This window comes from Anser anser (assembly GCF_964211835.1).
Source record: "Anser anser genome assembly, chromosome: 18".
NCBI classification, from domain to species: Eukaryota; Metazoa; Chordata; class Aves; order Anseriformes; family Anatidae; genus Anser; species Anser anser.
This window is the reverse complement of record NC_139739.1, coordinates 12962245-12980755: the sequence shown is the minus strand read 5'-3', so window position 1 is coordinate 12980755 and position 18511 is coordinate 12962245. Positions and strand designations below refer to the sequence as shown.

General features: G+C 43.1%; 1 long non-coding RNA gene across 1 annotated transcript in view; it reads left to right on the top strand.

Moving 5' to 3' along the window:
- Positions 1-3314, top strand: part of LOC310883752 — a 109915-nt gene extending 106601 nt beyond the window's left edge. The window contains exon 14 of the long non-coding RNA XR_014573719.1: positions 1135-3314. This is a non-coding gene — a long non-coding RNA (uncharacterized lncRNA). The remainder of the gene's footprint in view (positions 1-1134) is intronic.
- Positions 3315-18511: the final 15197 nt, after the last annotated feature.

Sequence of the window (18511 nt, the reverse complement as noted above, 5' to 3'; positions counted from 1 at the left end):
CTTTGGAAATTTGTATAAATGTCAGGCAGGGAGTTTCAAAAGCCTGATGGTGTTTGTCAGTATGCCTAGGCAGAAAAGGCTGTCAGGTATAAGAACTTGACTACAATTAATTTATTAATGGAGCAGATTATCTCTGAGAAATTCATTTTAGGGACTCCTACTCTGATGGGTGGAAGCAAGCCATTTGTTACTTAAAGGAACCCTTAAAGGCCCAACTCCCTTTCCAGTGAGCAGCCAGATTTAAACTCTTCTATTTCCACATCTCAACGGAGTTACTGTGAACTAGTCAAAAGTTCAGAGCCCAATTTGCCTTCCTGCTAAAATCTTATTACAAGTAGTACCAGAGAGACTTGAAGTATTGCATACACTTTAAATTTTTTTATTTTTTTATTTTTTTTATTTACTGCCAGAATGTATAAAAGAGCTTTAGTGTAAATGCAAAACAAACCTTCGGTCTTTGTTATAGTAATGGGTTGTATAAAGGCAGTGATTACCCAGTGTGGTGTTCTCACATTATGAAATCTCCACTAATTGAAAATTGCTATGCAGACTTAATCCCAACACAGCTGCTTGTACTACTATAATAGTAAATGAAATAATACTTAGCACATATAAATATTTTATTTGCATACTGAAGTGTCCTAGAACTACATTTCTCAGCCCACCCAAGGTGAAAATAAATACTGTTTTATAGATGGGGAAACTGAGGGAGAGGGAAAAATAAATGAATCACTCTGGATCACAAAGCATTTTGGAGATGAAACAGAGCTGAGAGTAGTTTCAGTCTGCTGTGTGTCTTTATGGTAGTCCTTTATTACAGGGAACTGTATGTAGAAGCATTGTTGCTTTCCTGTGGAGGATACTTGCTGGTGGGAAAAAGAGGAGTAGTTTTGGGTAGAACAGCTACTTTCTATGATTTTATTTCAGGATTGAAGTGGGTGACTTTCCCATGATTACTGATAATCAATTATGGCTACAAATAACCACATGTTAAAATATGCAATCATAAGTCAGATGCAAACAGGCATGGCATGTGGGATTTGCTGGTGGTTTGTGATTGGATTGAAATCAAATGTTAAATAAGCTTCACAAATATTCAGTTGTGGTGAATGTTCATTTTATTTTGTTTTAAAGGCAGATGAGTGGGAAAACAGCATGCATGCTGTACTGCAAAGTGACCGCTTCCAGCGTGGGCCCACAGTCTAGGCACCGAGCTGTGCACTGACTACCAGCAGAACTGACACGCAGAAACTTTCCAGCTGTAGCCTCAGCCAACAGCTAGCTTAGACCCACAAGCATTCAGCGGGCCATTTTGGCATTTCAGCCTCGCAGTATTGAAAACCACAAGCCTTTGAAAACATGAATCAGGCCTTCTAAAATGGAGACTGGCTTAAAAATGATGAGATTAAAAAAAAAATCTAAAGACACATTTGTTTATTTTTTTACATTTGCCTTCTGATTTTTCTTCTTTCTGGGTCTTATGTCTTCAGACTGTCCCCTGAAACCATGAAGATTAGAAACGTTCTTTTTTTTTCCTGAATGAGGTTTGACAGCCTTGTGTAATCACACGACTCCAGGCACACCAATATTGTTAGGAAGAGAAGTCTGAAAGAACATTTCGAGTGCTGCCTCCACTGACATCGAAGGGCAACTTTTGAATCGATGCGTGGGGTTCGAAGTCTTGATTTTTTTACTGGTTTATTAAGTACATGAGCTGATCATGTCAAGGGTCATCAAAATGAAACTGCAAGTAGGATTTGCTATTGGGAAAGAGATGATTCTTCCAAATGCTTTTTGCACATATGTACAAGTGAATTGTGAGTTAAGTAAGGAAGCCATGTTCCTGTGTTGCCTGTTTAGGTGCCCTGCTGGGGGGGGATAAGTTTACGTTTTGTCTCAGGGTAGGAGCCAAATCCTGTCTCCAGCTTTAGAGCATGCAAAGTGCAGGAGGGAAGAACAACCAGTACTGAATCCAAGTAGGAGGGTGTTGTTCAGCTCTCCAGACTGGTGGGTTTTTGTTTGTTTGAATGCTCCAGACAGAAATATTACTTTCTTTCTCTTCTTCCCTGACTGGGAGAAGGTAAGCCTGGAGTGGGAAGAACAGCATCTGCAGGAAAGCGTCGTTTCATATTTCTGGTGTTCAAAACTTCAGGGCATATCAATGCAAGCTACTGTGGTTGAGGTTTCCCAGCCCTCAATGTTCGCTTGAGGGAGGATTTCGGTTGGCGACCCATGCCAAAGACTGAGTTGCAGGAAAGAAGTAGCATACATAGTATTGATGCACCTCCTTTCAACAGGTGCGTAGCTTCCAGTGGCATTACAGGTTTCACAGCTTAATAAAGCCAGAACTAGGAGGAAACTCATGATGGTGCGCTTCATGAGGCTGCTACTGATAGGAACTGAAGCAGCACTCACTGTAACTTGAGCAAGTGCCAAAGATGAATTTGTGCCATCTTTATTTTCCTCTGCTTAGGTATTTACTAATCACTGTAAATGCTGAAATGTTTCTTCTCAGGCTGCCAGAGGTATGCGTGATGTGAAGGTGGATATGTGGATTTAGCGCTACCCAAGCTTTACCTTTACTGGACAAACCTCCAGCAAGCTAAATCCATTTAACAGCTGCTGTGCATTTATGAAGTAGGGTAATGAGGACTGTCCTGGTCAGCTACAGTCAGACCCTATACAGCCCTAGAGGCTTGTCTTCACTGCGAGATTAGTTCATAGGGTGTGCATTGCACCCAGCGTGGAGTCCACTCACACAAAAGAACTCTCCAGTCCAACGTGGACGTGCTGTTAGTTCAAAGCATTTGATCTAGGAGGAGATGCTGATGTGGGATTAATGCGCCTGGTCAGCTATGAACACAACTACTTCAGTCTGGACTCAAGGTGACTCTCAGCACTTTGATAATGCGTTCTTGGGTTTGATGGAAGATTTTGCAGGTGAATGGGAAAGAATCAGTAGAGCAGCTCGGCAGTGCAAAGAGTTATGGCATTTGTCTTTCATGCACATTTCAGATGCTGTAGCTGGAATGTTGTTAGGTGGTATAACCGCTCGTCCTTATAGCTCAGGAATTGTAATTCAAGGGTAGGTAAATTAACTGCAATTTGCAGCTGCGATACTCCTGTAAAAATCTTTCTTGACCAAAGGAGGAATGCCCAGTGAAAACCTCACAACCCTTTAAGAAGCATATTCCCATTCTGGGGAGGAGTGCTAGACTCCCAAGCAGTTGAGTTGATTTTGCCATTAGAAGGAAAATCTCAGGATACAAAGGATGTTTAAGAAGTGGCATTGGTCTGAGGGAGTCATCCACATCTAATTCGTCAAGTAAGTCAATGTGAAATTTTTTGCAGTGGAAGTGTGGAATAGAGGAGGTGGGAGTCCCAGGGTGGAGATGCTGCTAACACCCAGCGATAACCGGTTACCCTGCTTGGCAACCCCCTTGCTGCTTTAGGTAGATGGAAATGACTTCATTATTTGTTTGTCCCTTGTCCTAGTGCCTTTTATTTTTAAGCCTGCATAACGCAAACCACATCCCCCCAGGGAACTTAACGAGGGTCTAAGTGGCACCAACGCTCCCTGCTAACAATGGGCTTTTGTTGTTCACACTTTCCCTATCAGTGTGTCCCGGAGGAACGTCCTTCGCTTAGGAGACTATATTGTGATGTTATGACCTCAGAGAGGGGTGGGAGAGGAAGGGAGGGTTCAGGTGTATCTTTAACTTACTTGAATAACTTTCTTCTAGTTGTGTTTTCTTCCCACCAGGATCTTTAATAACTCCTCTGAGGGGGCTGCCTCTGTGCTATAAATACAGCCGCATTATCACTTGGCTGTATTGTGTGCAAGTGCTAATTTTCTGTGCTGGGTTTGAACTTGTTGACTTTTGCGGTCAGTGTCAGGAAATGTTGGGTGGGAAAGGATTAAAGAGGCTATTGATGTGACTCGGAATCTCGGGCCAGGAAGGCTGGTTGTATCATCTTAGATCTCAAGACTGTGGTGTTGATATCCAGCTTCGGCTTTTTGTTATAGTCACTTTAGTCGGAGCCTTGTTGCTCCCTCCCGCCTCCCCCATCGCAAGCACACTGACTCCGGCACTCTAGGCTGTAGTCTCCAAGGAGGAAGTAGACCCTGTAGGCGAATTTCCTGGTATTATGCCATTTTAACAACCTCTCTCTTGATTTAGGTGTTGTAGGCTGGCTAAGAATATTCCTTGACACTTGAAAGGGACCTTTATTGTTTTCTTAATTTGTGAAGAATTGCTTTTTTTTTTTTTTTCCCAAACTTTTCTTTGTAGGGTCAGACTGGAGCCATGTTATTGTTGTTAAATTTAGATCTAAGACTATATTAAGTCCTCTGGCAGTCTGCCCTAGCGCTTTCACTTCTTAAAACAGGAAGGCAGGCCTTGGCCTACTTGTGCTCATGTACTTAAAACGGGTGAGAAGATGACTTTTTACACTGCTGGGAAATAAATATAAAACCTCACAGAGTATATACAACGACTGTTCTGCGGGACCCAAGAGAGAATTTCAAAGGTCTAAGCTCCTAAGCCTCGTAGTTCTTCAACAGAAATGGGGCACGTTAAGTGCCCTTTTGGAAACTCTTTCCCCCAAATAATTTTGTCAAATGAAAAATTATTTTCTTATTTGGGTAGCACAGGGAGAGCTGATTCAGCAGTGTACACTGAAGCTTTGAAAAGCAGTAGGTGTATAATAGAGCAAGCATCATAAAGGTTTGAGTGATGAATGGGGTATCACATGTTTACCAGGGATACCAGCTCCTTCCCAAGGTACTGCATGCGTTTGGTGTCAGAGATCTCTTTCAAAGCATTTTGGAGGGTCTTGTTAAAAAGGTGGTTACCGTGACAGACAGGTAAAACTATTCCAAACTTTTTTTTTTTTTAAATATCTGAGGTGCAGAAAAGTCAGCGTTTAGGGAGAGAAAGAATTGTATTGTGCAGTCAAAAATCCTGTAGTTCTGTCTCTGGGTTTGCTAGTGATTAATGTGTGACTTAGAAACATTATTAACGATTTGTCTCTGCTCATCTGATAGAAATACCATGCTTATGGTGCTGTTTCTGTATTTTCTTGTGCATCAGGAAGAATATCCTCTAATTCTGTTTGACAAATGCATTAGTATTCTTTTCCTGGTGAATGTGGAACAGTTGTGGGAAGGCACCAGAGGACTATCAATAACTCAATCTTTTTTTGTTCTCGGACCAAAGCAGATACATACCCAAAGAGTGAGTCCATTGCCTAGCCTCTAAATAATTCTCTGTCAGCCCAGGTAAACTAAGCCAGACTGAAAGTACCTCCAAACCAGAGCATGTGCTGTGTAAGTAGTAAAATGCTTGTTATACACAGCTGATGCCACTTTGCCCTGAGAAAAGTGTGAACCTCAGGAGTCTGTGGTCCCAGCTGCCTTGTGTTCTAGTTCCTGGGGATGCAGAGGAACCTAGTTCAGCTTCTACTTCTTGGGATTATGATCTTAGGTACTGTTTGAATTTGCTGTGTATCCTATTATGTGAACAGCTAACTGCCTCTCCCACTAACTCCGGAGCCTTTGTCACGGAGCTCTGTTTCTTCATGTGGCTGAGTGGGTGGGGGATAAAAGGTAGGGAAACATTTGGCTGAAGTAGAGAGAAGCTAGTGAGCTGAGTTTTGGCTACAGCAAGGACTGAGAGAAGTGACTTTCCTCTAATTTTCTCTTTGTGTTATTTTAGGCCTGTTTAAATACAGATATCTGTGCAGGAGGTGCAAATAATCATGAAATTAAGAGGCCAGGATGAGGTTCTACTGCAGATATTTGCACTGTACTTGAGACTGGGGCGTTCCTTAGATCTGATGCCCATATTTTCCTTGTAGACAGCCTTAATTCAGAGTTCAGGATATTTACACAGGGTTCAACATCCACACGGTTTGCTGACAGCACTTAGTCCTTCTAGGAAGGACCCCAGGCCATCTTCTTTGCAGGAATTTGTTTATCTGTGGGCAGAAGGAACAGATGAAGTCCGGCAGCTTGAGCACTGAGTGTTTGGTGTTGAAGATGCTCTTTTTTTTCCCTGCTTACTGAGCATCCTTTCATGAACCTAATGATAATAGCTCTTGTTTTCTGTAAATTCAGTTTTGCTTCTAGTTAATGGAATTGCCAGATTCCTCAGCTGAGAAGTTGCTCAGCTCAAGATGGTATGTATTTCTGAAGACACAAACATAAGTAATGAGGATTAAGGTTTTCAATGGGTGTGGAGGTTAGTGGAGGATTTGAAGCTTTTCTCCCTTTCAGGAAGAAGGTTTACACACGGCTGCTTATGATAAGAGATAGAAGAGGATACTGAAGGGTGAAGGAGAAACGTTAGATAACACGGGAGTGTTTGATCGTGTAGTAGAAGCATTGCCAAATCTTCAGATTCCATTTCAAAACTCCTGATATTTGGTGTCTGTTTATTGCTTGTTTTTGACCAACCTGGACAAATGATTTGGTTATTCAACATTGTTGGTGCCTAAAATGTAACTGAAGTTCATTTTGTGCATCTCAGAGAAAGTAACCCATCTTCGAAGATGCCCAAGCTTCCCATGGAAGACAGTGGGGGAAATACTCAGTGCTTTAGGAATGATGGCTAACCCAAATTACAAAGTGTGGCTTTGCAACTGAGTTTGAAAACTCTGTCTCTAAACGTGTACTGTGAAAACAGATTAAAATGCCTGTCCATGTTTGTAAAGAACATCATGGGAACATAGCATCTAAAACTAAAAATGGTGGGAAAGGAGGGAAGCAAGCGTACATTAATAACTTCAGTATTTTATTGTTTTTAACCCCTTTCATCCTTTTGCAGATACTTGACTCTTGGCTTTTTGGGGGGATGGCGCAGACAGTGAAAGGCAATATTGCAGCACGTGCAGCTTCTTCTTTTGTGGCACTGTGGTTGCATGCAAGCAAATTGCTTGGGTGGGCTGGAGGTCTGCGCTCCCCTCTGGTTTTGACTCTATCCCTATGCCATTTCTGTAGCTAATCCTTCCTATCAGCAGACAGCTAGGAGCCAGCAGCCCATTGAAAAGGGAGCTAGACTGAGGACAGAATGCTGAGAGGAGTATAAAAACTGTTCCTTCGAGGACTCTATAGATTTTTTTTTTCAGTGTAAAAGCATTCTTGCTCTGATATATATGATGGGGGGAAAGAGAGACACAAACTGTGATAAAAATACCTCTGTGCTTCACCAAAGCTCTTTCTACCTTTTCATAATTCAGGAGTCTGTCAATCACAGCCAAATGAGAGGCTGACAAAGGAGGGGGTGTGCATGTGATTGGGGAGGGCTGGGGGGCAGGCAGAGACAGCAAAACGCCACTGTCATCTAGACTGCTGCCTGCCCTCGTTCTCAAGGCGGTGCTGCAAATGGGCAGTCAGTGGTAAGCGAGCCCCCTCTGCGGAAATACAAACACATTCCTGAATTTGTAATAGGACCAAGATGTGCCTGGTCCTGGAAGGGTTTGGGTTTTGCTCAGAGGAGAGCTCTGGGGGTACCAATTCAATTCCGGGGCCTCTGTGCTCACTGACACGCTTGTTTGTGCGTGGTGCAGAGCTGAATAGTTTGGTGCGTCATCAGAGAACTGCTCAGCATCAGCTCATACAGCAGATGGGAAGGACTTGCTCAGATAAGAATTGTCTTTTTACTGCCTTTCTTTGAAGTTGGTTGTACAAAACTGAATTAGAAAGCTCCCAAGAGACACCTCTTTAATAATTTTTCAGCTCTTCTGATTTTATATCAGATGAAACCTAAACCAGGAGAAATTCACAAGGTTGGGTAATCATTTCAGAACATGCTGAATGTTCAAAACAAGGGATGGTAAGAGCAAGGCAAGGCATGGTAAGAACAAGGCAGTGTCCAGAATATTGCTGATTTTTTTTCCACCTTAGTAATAATGAAACTTTGAAGACTAAAGTAGTTGAGGGCTTGGGTTGAAATGCTATACCTTCTCTACTAGGAAGGCTTAGGCAAGGGAGAAAGTGGAAGGTTGGTATTAAAACAAAATCCTCTCATCAAAAGGAAAACCTTATAATGTTACTGAATCTGTTCTTTGTTTTGCCTTCCAAACCAGTGTAGCGTTCCCTAGTTTCATGAAATTTTTCACTCCACAAGGAAAACCGCAGTGCCAGAACTGAGCCTTTTCACTGGGACCAGTCCCGCCTGCTCTTATCTTCTGGCTCCTGCAGCAGGGCTAACGATAAGCCAGGGACTCAAAATTCTTTCGTTTGCACAATCTCCCTGGTAGACACCTAAATAAGTAACAAGTAAACCTTAAAAGAGCGTAAAAAGCACTGGCTTTCTGGTCCTCTGAATCTGCAGATACATTTAGGGTTGTTTAATCTCACCTGACTCTGGAATTAGTTTTACTGGGGGTGGCTGGTGGTAAGATGGGTAGGTGGAAAGGTTATTTCTTTTTGCGCACATAACCTGAAGTTCCACAGATCCATTTTCTAAGAATTTTACTCCTTTATCTTTAGCTCCTGCTGGCCCTAAATTCCCCTACTGCCTAACCGGCTGCTGCCTTCTGTCTCAGCATCGTGGGATGCTCCGGACTGACATGCAGCCTGCCTTACTGTCGTTATCTTGGCCTGAAGCCTGCGAGTTTGCAAGGCAGAACAGTCAGTTATTTAGTGCCCTCCTTCCAGAGACAGAAGATGTGCAATCTGTGATCAGCTCTTTCTACTTCTGCACGCTTTTATCTTAGGGCCTCCTTGTTTGCCCTCTGGCCCCCGTTCTGTATTGTCAGACCAGGCAGCAAACTGATGGAATTGGTGCTTGTCTCTCCCTCGGGCGCAGCTCTGGCGGCAGGAAGGCGTCCCAGCGCTACCCAGCACGAGCTCTTGCCTCTCTGTCCCTTCGCCGTTCGGCCTCTCTCACCCATCTGACTGGGCAGTGGCACGGCGCTGCGATATGCTGAGCAAGGTCTTGTGATTTCATGGCAATCTTAACTTTTTATTTGTATGCGGTTGTGCTGCTTTCCAAACAGGCTATAAATCAATTGCTTTTAGAGCCTAGCCTGTGGATGGTGCCTGAATAAACAGCCTCTGACTCCGTCTGTCAGAGCACACCTGTCTCCTCAAACACGGAGGTTTGCTTTCTGTGGAGCCTAAGTCTCTTATCCGTGTCCCTTCCCCGGAAGAGACAGGTGTCTCCTGGTGCGAAGCCCTTCCACACCCCTCGCCCGTCACTCTGCAGTCACCGGGCTGCGTTTATCTGCCCTCTGGGTGGACTGGCTCATTAAGCAGGGGGTGTGCTCGCAGCGGAGGAAGGAAGGTAGAGTCAGAGATACTGAGACGCGGTTGAAAAGCCCAGATCAGTGGACAAGATGTCTGAGGCATATGATGCTTATCTTCTGCAGTGGGTGGAGGAGGAAAGGGCATCCCTTATCTCTGCTCTAGTTCCCAGCCCACTCTGGCTGCTTAAGGAGGCTTGCTGGAGTCTTCCCACATTCCTGTGCATTCGGTTCCTGCTAGGCAGGAAGCGGCCGCTGCTCCAACACCCATTACGTCTCAGCTGGTAGTGTCATTTGCAGTTGGGTTCCCAGAAACCCCTAGGGTTTGGGGGGCGTGGGGGGCGGAGGGGACAACGATGCTCGTTCAGTGACCCCCGTGCGAAAATATCTCCCTGGGAAAAGAACAAAAACATTGAAACTTGCCTAATTTCTCGGGCAGTTGGTGAGCCTGGCCTGCGATACTTAGGTGGCTTAGGAAATAAACCTGACCCGTTGGGAAGGTGGAAGGATTAGGGAAGCTGCACTGCTGCGTGTAAGGCTGTATCTAACAAGCCCCTTAAGAAAATGGGCTGCAACCGTAAAAACAGTAGCTTGTTATCAGGTGAAACTTATTAGGGCTGTCCCTGATTAGCAGGACTGCTGGGAGAGTGGATCAAGAAAAAGCCCCACTGCCTAGCCCCACGTCCAGTTCTCTGCAGCAGAGCCAGGTCGGTGCCCCAGCTCGGGGATCACGGGGCAGTGCCAGACAGCCCCAGGTCTTCCAGAACTGCGATTCTGGTGGTCCTGGTTCGCAGTGGTTACTCGAGCAAACGTGGCTTATGTCACAAATATGAAGGTGCTTTTTGATCGGACTGAGCAAATTCCCTTTCCTAAATTCTGTTTCCCCTTTCTGTTTGATCTCTATGCAAACACATTCTCACTTCCTGCAGGAAACTGATGTATATTTGTGAAGATGTGCATTATTAAACAACGTCTGCTGCTATTTCTGCCCCAGACTTCTCTGTGCTTTAACAGTGGAAAGTTCCCTCTCTTTCTTTTGTGAAATGTTACAGAAAGAATATCACTATGCACGATTTAAGGATGAGGCCAACCATTCCAGTATTATTTTATTATTACATTATTCTCAAAGGAACCTGGCAATATAGCACCTATAGGTTACATTTCTACTCTTGCAGATGCTGCCATACACTTGTTTGGTTGTAAGTGCGGTAAGACCTGCAGAATTCATGACAACAGGGAGATACAGCTGCTGCTTAAATTAGGTATCCTGTAAGTTGCAGATGTGTCTTGTAGTCTTTTAGGTCTGCCATTCAGGCATATTAAAAACTGAAACCTTTGACAGTGAATGTAGTGGTAATGTTATAAGGATGTTTTTTAAATTCAGACGTGTGTTTTATGGTTTGTTTCAGTCAATAGAGCGTTTGATGCTGACGATAAGGTTTATGGCATGCTAAGATGATAATTCTTTGGTGTTTTGGTTTAGGCAACTTATGTGAAAAGCATTGATATTTAGTTAACAGGATACAAACACATTTCTCCTTTCTTTACCCTCTTCCCTTTAAGTTATTGGACCTCTTTCCCTGTCGGGCTCCACTTAAACGTTGTTCTTTTAAGTATAGTACATACTATTTCTAGTCAGCTATTACAGCTGCTCAGGATAAGTTTCACCTTACACCTGGAACATTCATCATTTACACTGTGGTTATTAGAAAAGGAAAAAAGAATTCTTCAAAGTGTGTAGACCAGTGTACCAGCATCTCCCAGGAACTGAGATTGTTCAAACTTTGTGCCACCGTCTTGTGCATCAGTACAATTTTATTGAAGTCAGTGGGGTTACTCATTCTTTGCCTTGCTGATGAGCAGAAGGGTACCAGCTGTGCACTAATATGAACCTATAGCGCATACAAAACAGAGTTGGAAACCTCATTATCTCGCTGTGGTATTGTTCGCCGTATTGTTCGCTGTACTGCCCAGCCATTCGCAATATCGTTTGGTTTGTGTGTGCTCAGTCCAAGTTAGCAGAACCAGGAAGTGATGACTTGTGTTTGAGATCATTATCGCGTATTCTAAATTTAGTTTCTCTTAAATCAATTCTGGAGGACTGTACAGATAAAGGCCCTTCCACAACTTGTGCTGTACTAGCTGCTGCCAGTTGTAACCCAAACCTGTTAACATCACGGCAATCCAACATCAGTGCACAGGTTTCCCACCTTGACAGCTGTGATCCCACCGAGGGATTGAGCATGGGTGAACACGGGTAACAAGCTGTCCAGCTCCATGTAGTACTTGCTCTGGGTATCTCACTGCCAGTTACCTGTCATGCTTCTGCTCCTCTTTTTCCACTTGTGTCCTTTGCACCTCCCTGCAGGTTTGTGTAACACCCAGTGCAGTAAGTTTTGACATCAGCTGAAGGTTCAAGGTGCTAGTGATATATAAATCAATACCGACAGTGACTTTCTCAGAATGGAATCTGTTACAGAAAAAGGGTGTTCCCTATAGACTGAAAGTTACTGTGCCTGCTAGCTGCACTGTGGAGAGACTTCTCTTAATTGCTCCCCTGTCCCTAAAATTGTGGCCTTCAGGATCCCGTCCCTCAGGAAAAAAGAGCTGGGAGTCTGCGAGCAGAGGGAATCCCATCCCCTTGTCCTAAATGGACCTTAGCTCAGTTGACTGGAGGGCTGCAGCATCTTAATGCTGATGCTCGCAACAGATGAGCGGGCTGATGACTGCAAATGGAAAGCAGCTAGCAGCTGTAATAGCAGGTGTCATCTGTCTCACTGCTGCAGATGATGCAGGGTGAAACCATGTTGAAAGACATAACCGTGTGGGCTGAAAATTGTGTGCTTCCAACAGGTGTACAGCATTCTTCTGGTGGGCTCTCCAGTGATGTAGGAGAGATTCAGTGAGCCAAATGGGGTGAATTTGGTATATGCAAAAAGTATTCGTTGAACAGGTACACTTTCCCTTTCATGTTTCATTGCTTTTTTTTTTTTTCAGACAGATTAAATCCTTTCCCTGGTCCTGAGCAAAGTGTTCCATTTTGTATCTCTGCAGGTGTGGTGCAATGCCAGATATTGTGAACTTTTTATTCCTGTGAGTGGGCTTTAACGCTATAGGAAGGACTATTTCAAATTCTTTTCTCTAATTCTTTTAGTTGGTTGCATCCCCCCCCAAGTCTTTAAAACTGTGATAAATCTTTAGGTGGAGTTTTGCTAGACCTCTTTACCGTGGGGTTTAACATACTTATAGATGTGTTGCAGTCCTCCATGGTAATCACTTCTCAGCCTGATTGAAACCCCTGTGAATAGAATCAGAGGTTAGTTTTATATTAAGGTAGATATCAGCGTGATTTATAAAGTGTCAGGCCTGAATTATGTAGCTTTATTTGTTATTGGAAGGAGAGGGGTACCAAAGATCTGTGTTTTTCTGTGGTCTTCATTGCTCTGCCAAATTCAGCTTATTTGACTTGTCCTCACGAGTGAAAACTCAAAGAATCCAGGGTCTTAGGCTCAGTTAATCACTTGTGTCCTGCACATGGATGGATGCAGCAGTTACATTTACGGCCTTCCCTTCTCTTCCCATCTCTTTCCTCCTCAAGCATTAAAATCCACCCTCAGAAACATGATTAAACTTCTAAATAGGTCATTTTTGTGCACGAATTGAGAATCCTGATGGAAAATACTTGGGTAATGGTGGTGGTCTTATAGGCAAAACATTACTAATGCAAAGAAGTTCAAATAGATCCAGCATCTGAACCTATTTTGGAACTCTAGCTCTGTTATGAAGCAGTTTAATTTTAGGTGCCATTATTATTATTACTAACAATTATGAACAAAAGATGTGGAGGCAGCAACGAAATTCAAATCCAGTGAACTGGGAAGTTTGTGCTTGGATTCCTGGTTGCGTTGGTATCGGGGAGCATGCTGAATACGTGTCTGAGACTGGCAACTCTGCGTTGCTTACCCTGCAAATGGATATAATTACTGTTATAGAGCACATTTGTCCTCCCTCTGAACTTGGTGAGTTTCCAGTTATGGAATCGCCTCTCTATTGTCTGACATTCTTACATCTTCAAATACGCTCTTCCTTCCTGTGATAAGGAGAAAACTACCGAGGCTGAGCGTGTGGCGACTCCTATGCTAATTGGCATCTTGGTCTTTGTGGAAATTCCAAAATGACCTCGAATTCATGTTTGCAGGTCATCTTTTTCCTACCTTAGTTCTTCGATATGTTTCAGTTGTTGACCCCCCTCACATCCTTCTTCTGTCATACGCCATACCTGACTCATCCCTTTGCTGGTCACAGTTTGGCAGAATCACGCTTCTTCCCTCACTGTTGGGTAATCCTGGATTCAGCCCTTAATGAAAGTTAAAGGGTTCAAAAGTTCTTCAAAAACGTGTCAAGCACAATCAAGTCCAGCCTGTGCAGCTGCCAGCCATCCAGTCTGTGTGTCTGTAATAAAGAGGGCTCTTGTGAGGAGCACCTTGTCCACTCTTGTGCACGCGTGCCCTTGTTCTTTGGAGACAAGTGGAGGGAGCTGCTGGCGGGTTGCTGGCACAAAGGTGGGAGCATAAATGAGGAATCAAAGCCTGTATTTGTTCATGTCTATGTTCTTGAGTTAATATTGTTACTTGGATATTACAGACTGTAATATTCGGCAGTTTTAGTGCCTGCTTCATTAGAGTACTGAAAATAGCAGGCTGGTTTAAAAAAAAAAATCTATTAGACTCACCCTCACAGGAAAATTAATTTCATTTGAAATTAATGATTTTCTAGGATGCATCTCCTTCCTTCAAAAATTAATTAACTTCTCTGTTGGAAAGCAATTTTAATACCTTGGGTAAAATCTCCAGGTTTTCAGTTTGGGATTCCTCCCCACCCAGTTAAATAATAGTCATGTTGTATAGACTTTGCAATGCGTGTTATTCTTGCAATTTGAACTGAACGTATGGGCTGCCTAAATGCCCTTGCTGAACCACTCGCTTGTCATTCTTACAGCTGGGCCTCTGAAATCTGTAAACCTTCATTCAAGTTGACAAAGATTCAGTGAAAGGCTCCAAATCAGAAGCAACGCATCCAAAACAGTGAAAATGCAGGACTCTCTGGGGATCGTTCATGTATCAGAGGATCTGGCTATCACTTATCTAGAAAGAACGCAAAGCTTGCCATATGTTTCTCTTGTAAAATGTTTGTGATGATACAACGCAGATATTTAAATATTGGAAAGTTGGCCAGCTTCGATGGTATTTAAAATATCGTATGTTGTACCATGTAAGCTAAATAGTAGGGAAACTAGCCAGTTTTCTAAATTATTTGTAATAATCTTCAGTGCATTATGCTATATATACATAACGTATCTAATAAATATATATAATTTGTGCAACACGGTTAGAGAAATATATGCCCCTAAATGTATGTATATATTATATATGGATATATAAATGGAATATACATTGCTTTTCTTTTGAATTCCTTTATTTATTCCCTTATGCACAGATGAGCCTCTGAATATTTGCCAGAAATGCCCATCTGTTTAGCCCTTATTAATAATCTAATCAAAAGCACCCTGGCATTCAAACTCAGAAGTCCTTGCTGATGTGGGCTCAGAGCAGCAGAGCTCTGTGCACGCACTGGGGTGTAGGGCTGGCTGGGGGGACTTCTCAAAGTCACTTCCCAACTTTCTTTAACAAAATTTCTGGAGCTATAGCAAGTAGAGGTTGATTAAATCTCTGAATAGCTCGTCTGCTCATCTGAACCAGTTTTCAGACTTTTGGGGGCCCTTTTCTGAAGAAAGCATTTATGTTTTGTCTCCAAGTCGTGTTTTACTTATGTGCCTCTGCCCTCCTGCCAGCCCTCTGCTTATGTGTGCTATAAGAATACTCAAAAGAATTTCTGAGCAACTTCAGTAATAGTGAACCAGTATAGCCTGCTGTTGGGTCTGTTTCTGCAAAGTCAGGTAGAGCCAGGATGGTGTTGGGTTGAAGGGAGAGATTTTGCATCTGCTTACTGCTTCTCCAGCACATGAACTGCTGTAACTCAGGAGGAGATGCAGACAGACCGATCTGATCCTTCCATTGTATTGACTTTTGTTACCTAAATTGTTTTAATTTAAGCTGTACTAAGAGCTAGTTTTTCATTTGGTGGGTAGAGATTTTTCATACTGATGGCCCATGTAAGCACCCATTGCATTTATTGGGTAAACTCTTTTGACTTATATAAAACCACAGTGAGGAGGGGAAAAATGGGTTCAGTGTAAGCCTACAGGAGGTGGTCCGACTGATTTCCAGGTCGTAACACTGTCTTGCTATGCCTTGACTTTTCATGCACAGCAGATGTATGTTGGAAACGTGGGAGTGAAGCTGGGAGGCTTGGCAGGTCCTGTACACTCATGAGGAAGGAGGTGAGCTGCGTCATGTGCGAGGGTGAACTGGCTTCAGGGACCTCCTGTAACTCTGATGTGTAAAGGGTCTTCTGTTAACCTTCAAGGGCAGTTCCAGACATGGATCAAGGACAGTATGTGTCCTTAAATCGCCCTTCTGACCCATTCCTCTTGAATCATTAATCCGCAGTAATTTAGATTTATGTCTTGTGCCTTCAGGGATGATTTTCTGTCCCAGCTTCTAGGGCATGTCCTGCAGTCTGCCACATGCAATTTCCCCACTTGGTTTCATTGAATGAATTGATTTGGTGGAACCTTTCTTTTCCTGTTTTTCTGTGTTTCCTTCTTTATTTTCCTTCCTCTTCCTCCTTGGTAAAAGTAACCTGCCCCAGCAGCAGAGGCAGGAGCACGTTCTTACATGTCTACTGTTTTCTTTTCTCTTCCTCTGTGGAAGAAGCCAGCAAGCCTCAGTTCTGTGGCATTGCTCCGGTAGCGTATTGGCAGGCACATGAAGCAGATTCTTCAGTCACCCTTAACGCCAACAATGAGATTTATTATCTCCATTGCTCTTAGGGAAATTAGCCTAGGGAATTAATTTATGGTGTTTTGAAATGCTGTTGTCTTATCGAGTGATTGCTTGCTTACACCCAAACTCCCTCTTACCTTTGGTCACAGGGATTGCGTGTTTAATGTGTGCTTTAAAGGGTGCAATTAAAAGGGTACAGGCGAAACACAGTCACACTCTGGGCCGTTTATGGCATTTGATCCTTGTACAGCAGGAATGACCCCCTCCAGCTCACCTTCTCTCTCAACATTGTATCTGGGAGGAGAGATAAATTCACAGTTAATAAAGATAAGACTGGACAACTCCTTCTGTGAACTTGTGAGTAGCGTGCAAGTTGCAGTTCAGTTTCTAACAGCAGGATGCAGCACTATCTCCTGATTCCATGGACCACGTTTGAGGAAACAGGAACTGGGGAGTTTGAATGGACAGAAAGATTTAAAGAGTTAAATCTCTGCATTAGCATACTATTGATAAAGTCCTTCCATTTCCCATGGAACATACTGCAACCTTTTTGTGATTCTTCAGCATTTCTGTATGTAATGGTGCTCTTGGCAGGGAAGACTGTTGTGGGCACATTGCTTATCCAAGCATCCAAGATGGTGTTGAAGATGGAGTGGTGACACTTGCCCTTCTGTCTCCTGCATTATTCATATTTGTATTATCGTTAATTAATGATTTATAGGACCCACTTTGCAATCCACAAACCCATTTACGGCAGTATAAAGCAGCGTGTATGTAAAACATGCACACACATACGTTCACGCACAGGTGCTTACCCTGTGCAGAAAGGCAGTCACATTTGAATGGAAACTGGCGGTAGTTATAAAAATGTACAAGAGCTCTTTAGACAGAAAGCAGAGTCCTGTATCCCATGGAATCAAAGTATCACGAATAAGTAGAATGTAATTATTCTGAACTGTATTTAAATGTTAGCTTTCTCTTGCAGAAGCACTACGGTGCCTGCTATATAATTTGACTCAGCCTTCATTGAGCAAAATGGCATAACATCAACTGGATATTCCCCCTGCAGGGAGTTTCATCTCCAGTACCTGGCCAGGATGTTGAGAGGGTTATTTCATCATGGTAAGGGAGATATGTGTGCGAGATAGAGTGCTTTTCTAATATGAAATTAGACACCCACACTTAAACAGCTATCTTGGGGTTTTGTATCAAACCACACATCTAGAGGTTCCCAAAGGGCTTGTTTTTCCCTTAGTTTCTGCACTGTGTGCAATACCTCTCACAGTGTTACTCCCCTTTCATCCCAACTCACACTTCGAGTTCTTTTTCTTGGAAAGGCGCTTCAGGAGCTCTTCTTGAACTTCCTTTTACTTTTAACTGTGAGTTACAGCTTGCTGGATGTGTTTAATATGCCGGTCTATTCTTTTAAGACTTTTATGTATTACTATCACCATGACTTGAAAGCACCAAGCAAAGTTAAATTAAAAATCTGGCTAGAGGCTAGTCTAGTTGGTTTGAGACTCTGAAGGGGTGATCATGGTCAGTGTTTTTCATACAAACAGGTTGTATCCCCTTCATTTTAGACTTGGACAAAATGTCCTGGCCAGTCTTTTCACTGTAAACATAAACAGTAGCTCTGGGATGTTCTTGTATCGGGGTATAAAGATAAACATCCTTGCCTGTATTTAAACCTGTATTTAAACCGACATCTTCCTCTCTGAATCAGATAACATAGTGACAATTGTTTGTGGGTTTTGTGTTTGTTTATTTTTGTTTTGTGGCATGGAGCACTCACACTAGGTTGGCTCATGATGGAATATCTCAATCACTGGCATATCACATGCAGGTTACATCAGTGCAGCTGAAAGCTCTCTCTGTAGTTATGCCACACAGGTTTACCTCCATGCCCATAAAACCACATCCACCAGGGACCTCATCAATGCAAATACACTCAAGAGCAGCTAATGAGGATTTTAATTTAGCTTTAAATGCCTTTGGTGCAGGGAAGGCCTTTACGGCACCAGGCAGGGAAATCTCCTAAGCTCTGGCGGCTTTCACCATAAATGTCACTGCACCATATTTATTATTTGTTTTAGCTGCGTTTCTAATGACCAAAAAGCTCATTTCTCAGATTACACCAATGCTGTGTGTTACTTCCCAGCACCTTGGTTTGTTTAAAATACAGTGCAAAATGCAGGAGTTGGCCAGGAATAATTTTCCCTTATGGGACCAAACGTGAAAGCGGGGGAGAACTGACAAACATCTTCAGAAAGGTTGTGAAGGAGACCCTAGGAAGGGTTCTGACTTTACTGGATGGCAGGGTTTTATGGAGGTGTGGGCTGAGGTGTAACAGATAC